The 9,306-nt window shown below is 43.2% G+C and overlaps 1 protein-coding gene across 3 annotated transcripts in view; it reads left to right on the forward strand.

Annotated features, from left to right (window-relative positions):
• CDC42EP3 (CDC42 effector protein (Rho GTPase binding) 3) overlaps positions 1 to 9,306 on the forward strand; it is an 83,748-nt gene that overhangs the window by 46,535 nt on the left and 27,907 nt on the right. The window contains exon 1 of one of the 3 annotated variants that reach the window (XM_011997349.1): positions 8,488 to 9,152. The exons of 1 other annotated variant lie outside the window; for it this stretch is intronic. The gene's annotated coding sequence lies outside the window, so the exon portion shown is untranslated. Of the gene's footprint in view, positions 1 to 8,487; positions 9,177 to 9,306 lie in introns of those variants that run through there. One more of the 3 variants, XM_011997350.1, reaches the window with a different exon arrangement.

Genomic DNA, 9,306 nt, shown 5'->3' on the forward strand with positions numbered 1-9,306 from the left:
CATAAAAGTTTTGCATTTTCCAGGATATCACTTAAATGGAACTATACATTATGTAACCTTTTAAGACTGGCTTTTTTCACTTGGCAACATGCATTTAAGATTCATCTACATCTTCCTGTGGTTTGACAGCTCATTCCATTGTACGGATGTGTCACAGTTTATTTAGCCATTCACCTACTAAAGTTTACTTCTAGTTTTTGGTAGTTATAAGTAAAACTGCTATAACAGTCTCATGCTGATTTTTGTGTAGACATAAGTTCTCAACTCAGTTAAGTAAATACTTATGAACATGATTGCTGGGTCCTATCATGAGGCTATGTTTAACTCTAAGAAACTGCCAAACTATCTTCCAAAGTGGCTGTTACCTTTTTAAATTCACATCAGCAATGAATGAGACTCCTGTTGTTCCACAAAGTTCTGTTGATCCTTGCCAGCAAATGGTATTGTCAGTTATTTTTGGATTTTAGCCATTCTCATAGGTGTATAATGGTACTTCATTGTTGTTTGACCGCTTTTAAAAATATTAAAAGTTTGTCAAGAGTGGGGAGTAAAACTTAAAAACTAAACAAGAAATCTGAGTCACCAGCATGAGCCATGGAGAACAGTGTTGAGATAGCTCAGGCTATAGAAGAGGTGCTCCTCTTCCGGGTCCTATAAGAAGCGGAATGTAGAAACCACCACTTGTTTCCTCCACTTGACTTTAGCTCTTATGTACTCCATTATCAAATAAGAGAGCAAACAAAGTTGTGGGAGCTAATAATGCTTTACAGAAAATAAATGAGAAAGAGAGGAGAGAAATGCACAAAGTAACTTCTCAGAACACAGAAGAGATTATCCTTTCCAAACCGAAACGAAAAACATGCCCAAAAAGAGAAGAGAGGGCTGTCATCTAGATAGAGATGATCCTAGAAACCCTGATGGCTCCTTTTTATTAATATAAGAGTACCTGGGATTTGTTTTAATCAGGTATGGTAAGACATGCAGAAAAGACAGTCATGAAGGAATAAGTTTTTGTACTTACAGATACCTAATAAAAGGGCCACATGGAGAAGGGTGAGTCAAGAGAAAGAAGGAGTGACGGGGGATCATGGACAAGAGCCTTTATTGAGAAGGGAAAGGCAGAGTAAGCAGGTTTTGGATTGGGTCGTTTGAATAATTTCAGCAGGATCTGGGGCATAGGGGCTGTCTCTGGTCATATGGTATCCTGTGCTGGCCTAGGGTGATTAGGACAGCGGGATAGTGGGTCTGCATATAAGAGCCAGATAAAGGAGGTGGTAGAGGTGTGGACTTTGGATTGGCTGGTTTGCATATGAAAGATAGGCTCCCAGGCAAATTGCTATCTCTAGGAATTTCATAACCCTGGGAGGGGCAGTTCCTTTCAATGTCAGCTAGACTCGAAGATGTTGAAGAATCAGACTAAAAAGACATACTTAATACGCTTCTTACATAATTTTTATTGTTGGGTCTATTTTTGCTGAAGCTGCCTGCGACTGTCCTCAGTCTCTTCCCCCTTGACCTCCCTGGTTCCTGAGATCTGAGCAGTGTAAGCTTCTCCAGATGCTTGAGGCAACATTGTCTTCTTGAAATTTTAGTAAGGTGTGTTTGCTTCTGGTATTGATGGCTCCTATACACCTGTTTTGCACTTCATGCTTTGCAATGCATGTCAAGTACACCTGTTGTCTGACCTCCTGTGGCCACCCCCTGGAGGTGGAGAATTCATTTTTTACTTTCATTGCTCTTTAACACTTCTCACATCTTTCCCCTTGCCTGAGAATCTAAATATTTACAGATCTCCCTTATCTGTATATAATCTTGTATTCTGCTTCCTTTTTCGTTCCCAGTGTCGTGTGCTATCATTCCCTCTAGGCCACTCCTGATGCTTCATTCATCCAACACATTTTGTCACACACAGACTGGAACAGGAATTGTGCCAGGGCCCAGGGACAGAGACAAATATGGTATCCTTGTGTGGTGGGAAGAACAGATAAGAGCATATGTTTTGAGGCCTGATAATGTGTCAGTCATATCGGTAATAATTGTTTCAGTTTCACTTAATCTTCACATCACACTCAAGGTGGGTTCTGTGATAACCTCCCCGTACCACCACCATTCTTACAAATAAGAACTCAGGCTTAGTGAGCTTAAGTAATGACCCAAGGTCACAGGGCTAGCTGATGGAGAGCAGGGGTCTGAACCCAGGTGCCTGACACCAGAGCACTTGCTTTTCATCTGGATTCCATGAGCCTCCCGCAGACGTAACTCAGAGCACTTTCCCATCCAACCCTTGCAAGGATGAACCTCTTTTTTAATATAGAAACAAAATTATTTAGCAAAACAACCTGTCTACAGTAGGAGCCTCTGCTACTAACTAACTGGACAATCTTGAGAAAATCACTAATTTCCTTTAGTCTCTGTTTCCTCTGCTGTAAAATGAGAGGGCAGGATTAGTTCACCTCTAAGATCTCATTAAGCACTGATAGTCTTTTAACTGATCAGCTACATCTGCGCCTCTATTTTAAATAACCATTTTGCTTTGAGGTTCAGGAACACAGGAGAAGGAAAGCCAAGGATGGCAAGGAGCTTACTTGGTGAAGAGAAACATCTTGAAATATTTTTAGCTGGTTTCTCGACAAAATATGTCCTTTAGTGTTGCAAACTTACTGTACTAAAACCATTGTATACTGACACCAGGAATAAAACAGAAGTGAGCCAAGACATTTTAAAGACTGGCATTCATTGACTTGAAAACATGCAAAATACAAACATCTCCTATTACCAAGCCACCACCTCCAAGGCTGACCGAACTCACAAGGGCGATCCTAGGGGTCATTCCATCCCAGCACCCTCATGGACTCCCCTCTGCCGGCCTCCCCAAGGCCAACAACAGCCTGGTGAAATAGCCCTGAACTACCAGTCAACCCGGGCTCCATCTTGAACACAGGCATGTGTTCCAGCCTCTGAACATTCTTCACGCCCTTCTCACTGCTGCATCACTATCCTTCTTGTCTTCACAATTTTATTCATTTCCTAGGGCGGCCCTAACAAAATATCACTATTTGCTATGAGTCTGCAATTAGGAAAAGGAAAGACAAACTGAAATAATCACTAGGTATTTCGCTAGGTTGCTTGAACAGCAGCAATTTCTTTCCTCATAGTTCTGGAGGCTGGAAGTCCAAGATCAAAATGCCAGCAGCGCTGGCTTCTCCTGGGTCTTCTCTCCTTGGCTTGCAGACAACCATCTTCTCGCTGTGCCCCTCACACATACCGCTGGAGTCTGTGTGTGTGTGTCCAAATCTCCTCTTCTTGTAAGGACACCAGTCACATTGGATCAGAGTCCACCTATATGACCTCATTTAACCTTAAGCCCCTTTAAAGGCTGTATCTCCAAATACAGTCCTTTTAAGGTACTGGTGGTTAGGACGTCAATGTATGAATTTGCTGGGGGAGACGCAATTCAGCCCATACAGTGTTGGAATTCTACCCATCCTAATCCTCCTCAGATGCATTTCCCTTCAGGAAGCATGAAACTCAGCCAGCTGGAATCTCTCCTTCCTTGAGACCCCATTTCTCCACTCCACCACTTAACAAAGGCCCAAAGGAGTGTAAGTTCCTTGAATGACAGAACAATGCCTTGTTTTGTAAATAGTGTCTTATGTTATTATGTCTCCCAATGGCATATAGTTTAATACCTCATTCAGAGTAGGAACTTCACAAATATGCAATAAGTGAACAAATAAAACACTGTGGTACCTCCATACAATGAAATATTATTCAGTGCTAAAAAGAAATGAGTTATCAAACCATGAAAAGATATGGAGGAATCTTAAGTGCATATTGTTAAGTAAAAGAAACCAATTTGAAAAGGCTACAGACTGTATGATTCCAACTATATGACATACTGGAAAAGTCAAAACTATGGAGACAGTAAAAAAATGAGTGATTGCCAGGACCACTGGGGTGGAATTGGGGAAGGAAGGGAGGAATGAATAAGTGGAGCACAGAGGATTTTCGGGGCAATAGAACTGTTCTGATACTAAATGGTAGATACATATCATTTTACATTTGACAATTCATGGAAAGCACAACATAACAAATGAAACCTAATGGAAATGATGGTCTTTGGGGGATAACGATGTGTTAATGTAGATCCATCAGTTGTAACAAAAGTACCACCCTGTTGTGGGATTTTATAGCAGGGAAGGTGTGCATATGTGGCGGTGGTGGGAAGATTACGGAAACTCTGTTCTTTCTGCTTAATTTTGCTGTGACTCTAAAACTGCCCTAAAAAAATAAAGTTTACTTAAAAGGAAACCCCTCAAAAATACAGTTTTTAATTGAATTGAATTTTCTGCACAGCCCTCATATTTTTGAAAATATGAGTATGGCTTCCATCTTTGGGTTTTCCATAAGCCCTGCTTATGTCTACCCCTCATGGAGTTTATATTCTAGTGGTATGGGGAGCGGGGAGGCAATAAACAAATAAATAGACAATCAACAATGTCAGGTGTTAAGTGCTATGAAGAAGAATAAAGGGGGTACTGGGATAAAGAAGGCCATGGGTGATACTTTATCTACAGTCCTCTAGGAGCTCAGATTTAAGTAGACACGGGAAGAAAGCTAAGGAGGGAGACATACAGGTATGTGGGGAAAGAGCACATAACAAAGAGTACAATAGGCATGACTCAATCAATTATACTTCAGTAAAGCTGGGAAAAAAAGGAATGACTCATTCTATACAAAAGCCTTCTACGTTGCCTCAAATCCCTTCCGGAAAGAAGAAATGTGTAAATCAACCATAAATGCCTTACCTACCCAGCAAGAACAAAACGACCTAAAATGAAGATGAAATGAAAAAGTGTTTTTGGAAGTATAGAAGGCTATATAAATATACAGTAATGCTCTTTATGAGTCACTGGTTTGCACTAACAGGATCAAGTATGCATCTATATTTGAAGGTCTTATGCACAAATTAAATTGGTGCTGGCCCAAGTTCAAGAGCTAATACAAATGCCAAAAACGTATTTGGTGGTTATGGTGAGTGACTGTGTAACCTGCTTAGAACTGTATCCTAGGCCCGTAGTCCCCATGCAGACATAGCCTCTCTAGTATATCTCATAGTATACCATTTCCTGCTGCATTTGATTAGGCAAAGCTGAAATCTCCCAACCAAGATGTGACCTAAATTTCTTTCTTTACAAGGAAATCACTGGTTAGAAAATTCCTTAGCCTTGGCAATTAGTCAATCAAGTTCATTAGCACAGGTTGACATATTTCCAGGACTGGTGAAATTTTAATTGGGTAGCAAGGAGGGGAATACTCAAGTTTTAAGGCAATTCTCATTCAAAATGTTCTAACCTTCCAGCTTCTCCTACATTTTCCTTAAATCTAACTTAGGGCGATAATCGAGACCATACACACACGAATTCAGTCTGGATGTGGCATTTTGGAGGAAAACCCCAGCTGAGTACACACGAGTGTGCTTCAGCTTTGCCAGAAGAAAAATAGTTATGCATTATACATGGACTCTACAGACATTTTTTGTAAGCCTTACTTTAAAATGTTTGAATTTTCAAACTTAAAATGTTCCATGTGTTTAGTATTTCTTGTTTCATTAGACTAAAGAGAAGTGGTTGAAAATTCAGTCTCAGCAAACATGCGGTATATTCCAAGAATGTTTCATATATTATGATTTCTGTAGCTATAGAGTTTGTAAACATGGCTTTTACACTCATTACTGGTGGTAGTTAAAAGATCATTTATTCAATAAACACTTATTGAGTACCTACTGTATGCCAGGCCCTATTCTAGGCATAGGAGATACAGCAGCAAATAAAGTTCATATATTTAAGGAAGCAGGCCATAAATGAATTTATAAATAAATACAATGCCAAGTAGTGAAGCAATTGTTCTTCCTGTTGTATTTAGGGAAAGGGAATGTGGGAGGGACCGCTATTTTAGAAAGAAAGCCTCTCCCTTGAAGTCTTATTTGAATAAAGATCTTACTGAGCCTTCTGCTGATTTGGGGAAGAACTGCCCCACGCAGACAGACTGGGCCAGGCTCTATTGTCGGGAGTGCCTGGAACAGCCTGAAGGCCAGTGTGGCTGGAGCAGAGTGAGAGGCGAGCAAAAGAGTAGGAAATGAGATCTTACGTGAAACCCCCACGTCATAGGGTTCCTGCACACCCAAAGTGGAATGACTACTGAGTCCACAGTCTGGCTTCATTTTCTGGATGTTCAAGTGATGACAAGGAATTGCAAGGAAAGCCTGCTATCAAACAACAATCTCCTCATTAGGTTTCACATGAACACATACAAAAATGGACATTCTCTGTTTTCCCTCTCAGGACCATTTACCTTTGCATTTCAACAGCTTGAAATACTCTTCTTTACTCCTCTTCCTATCAAATTCCCCCAAGTTTAATTTAAGCTCTGCCCCCTGTGAGAATCTTCTCTTAACTCCTCCAGCTGACGCTGAGTCAATCTTCTTTGTGACTTCTTTGTGACTAGGGGGTCTTAACCTAGGACTTCCCCGGCATCGATAGATTATTTACAGGAACGCTGAAACTGCATATGAAAAATTTAGTGTATCATTCAATATGTTTTTCCAAGGGTGTTCATAAATCCCATGAGATTTTCAAATGAGTTTGTCGCTTTAAAAGGTAGAGAACCACCAAGCATTCATGGAAGGTGCTTCTCAAACATTAAATCTGCATGGAAACTATCCACATTTCATTAGACTGAAGATTCCAATTCGGTAGCCCTGGAGTGAGGCTTGGTGCTGCTGGTCCTGGGACCGCACGTGGTAGCAAGAGACTAGAATGTGGTCAGCATTCGCTTGTGTACACGGGCAAGCTGCTCTCTGCACTTAGGTAGATCACAGGTTTCTGGACAGCAAGGGCACCGCCAATACTACTTGGCTTTTCTCCCAAGTAGGGACTAATAGAAAAACAGTCCACTGTTGGGCCTCACAGGTGTTCTACAGATAGCAGTCTCAACTAGGCTTCTAAGGTTACCACCAAATGTTTAAGGCTAAACCTTCCCAAAATTCACAGCAGAATCTCAAAACGCCTAAAATCTTTCTGAAGCGAAGTTTTTCCTCTCTTCCAGTAGTAGAGTCCCATAACATATTGAAACTTAAATCCACCAACTCTACAAGCTATTATAGTTAGCACGGGAAATGCACTCATTTAGAATAATAATTCACTCTATGAGGGCATCATTTACTCACTAAAAATGTTCAATACAAAGAAATAACATAAGGCACAGGGTGTGGTGGCTCATGCCTGTAATCCCAGCACTTTCGGAGGCTGAGGCAGAAGGATCACTTAAGGCCAGGAGTTTGAGACCCTGGGGAAAAAAAAAAAAGGAAAGGAAAGGAAAGGAAGGGGAGGGGAGGGGAACAGAGGGGAGGCAGGGGTGGAAGGGGAGGGGAGGGGAAGGGTGAGGAGGGGAGGGGAAGGGTGGGGAGGGAAGGCAGCAACGGAACCAAGATAAATCAAACCACCAGGCCCTTGAATGAGCAGGTCCTGGATAACTGTTCAGAGTCCAGCAGTGAAGTCTCATTTAAAAACGGCAGAGGGAGAGAAAGCCTCTAAAAGGCAAGGGATAATGCAGAAAAGTAAAAATAGGTTTTAGAATAAAACTGCCACTTCAGACAACCTGCCACTCTATATTTGCACAAACTGTAAAGAACTTATTTGGCCATGTAGAAATAAAGTACTTTTAACAGCAGCTAACAATAGATCACATAAAAAAAATTACATACAAGACATGTGTCAGGAATGTCTTTATGTGTTCAAATGGAATTTTTCATGTGGTATTTTATACATATATATATGCACACATTATTTGGGCTTATAAAATACCATATGTAATGAAAACTATGCATAAATATTTATAAAAATACCTTTTTCTAAGTAGGCCAGCAACATTTAATATTTTTCAATAAATTAATATATAAAATATATACATTAGTGCCAAATGGAACATATATTTTGAAATATGAAACCCAAGTAAAATGCTCAGGAATCTGGAGTAGAATCCAGGTATCTGCCAAAGGAAACTTTGGACGAGTTGTCTTTTGAAGAAGGGAAACAATGCTGGGTCTCTTATCTTCATGGACTGTTTTGCTTGTCAAACTTCTAACATCACTTCAGCCGAGTTTCTTATTTGACTTCCAACCTCATGGCCATTTGACCTGCCAACTATTATTTTTCTTTGAAGCTTTTAACATCCCACCCAAGTATTTTGCTTTCCAGATTGTGTCCGTTTCCTTTTCACTTCACCTTAAAGTCAGCCTGGGTTTACAACATCGGCTTAAGGTGCACCCTCTAGGGTTTCAGACAGACCTAGAGGACCGCGGTGATGACTGAAGCTAGATACCTCTCGGCAAAGCCAAGGTGCCCGGAAGGTTCTCCGCGTTGTGCCGGGATTTCCATCCAACCTGACAGTCTCAGGGCAGAGACCAGGCCCCGAGCGTCCGACTCCCCGGGGTCCCAGCCCCCTCCCCAGGCTAATCATGCGGGCTGGGACCTCCTAGCCGGAAAAAACCGCCCTTTCCTGTCGCCTACTCCTTCCCCAGGCCGATGACTCGTGGAGGAGGAAAAGACGGAGGCCGATTAAGAAAATTAGCATTCATTAACCCGGTTCACGCTCGTGCCCCGGCGGAGGGGAGGGGTGCGACAGGCGGCGGCGCTGGCTGTGGCCGGCTGACCGGCGGGCGCAGGTGCCACCACGGGCGGAATTTTACGCTCCCAGGCCGGCAGCTGCGCCACTTGCGCCTCGTCGCGCGTCTGGGGCAGCCGCCACCAGCTTGCTTCAGCTTTAGGCAAATCCTTTTGAAAGACCCTGAGGGAGAGGAAACGCCTCCCTCTGGACAGGAGAACCTGTAGCGTCTGCTGTTCGTCGCTTGTCCAGTTGCTCAGCCCGGAGCTCCGGCATCTCCAGGGCGCGAAGTCCACGCTCCGGGTTTTGGCTGCAGCTCCAAGGGGAGCGAGCTGGAAACTGACAGAACGCGACCCTCCCCCTCCGCGCCCACCAGAGCACTGGCTGCGAGGGGCCTGGGGAGCTGCGGCCTGAACGGGGAGGCGCGCTCAGGTGGCCTCGCTTCCCTGCCGATCACCGCCCGCCACGCCGGAACTTTGCACAGCTAGGTCGGCCTGTTGGGATCGGGAGAGGTGGGCGCACGAGGTTTAGTGCGGGAGTCCGGGGCGCGGGCGGAGTCCTATTGTCCCCGTGCACCCGGGCGGCAGCACCTCCGGGTCCCTCTTTAAAACGAGCGTCCGGCGACCTTTCTTTGTGCTTAGG

This window comes from Mandrillus leucophaeus, unplaced genomic scaffold, assembly GCF_000951045.1.
Source record: "Mandrillus leucophaeus isolate KB7577 unplaced genomic scaffold, Mleu.le_1.0 Scaffold538, whole genome shotgun sequence".
Lineage (NCBI taxonomy): Eukaryota > Metazoa > Chordata > Mammalia > Primates > Cercopithecidae > Mandrillus > Mandrillus leucophaeus.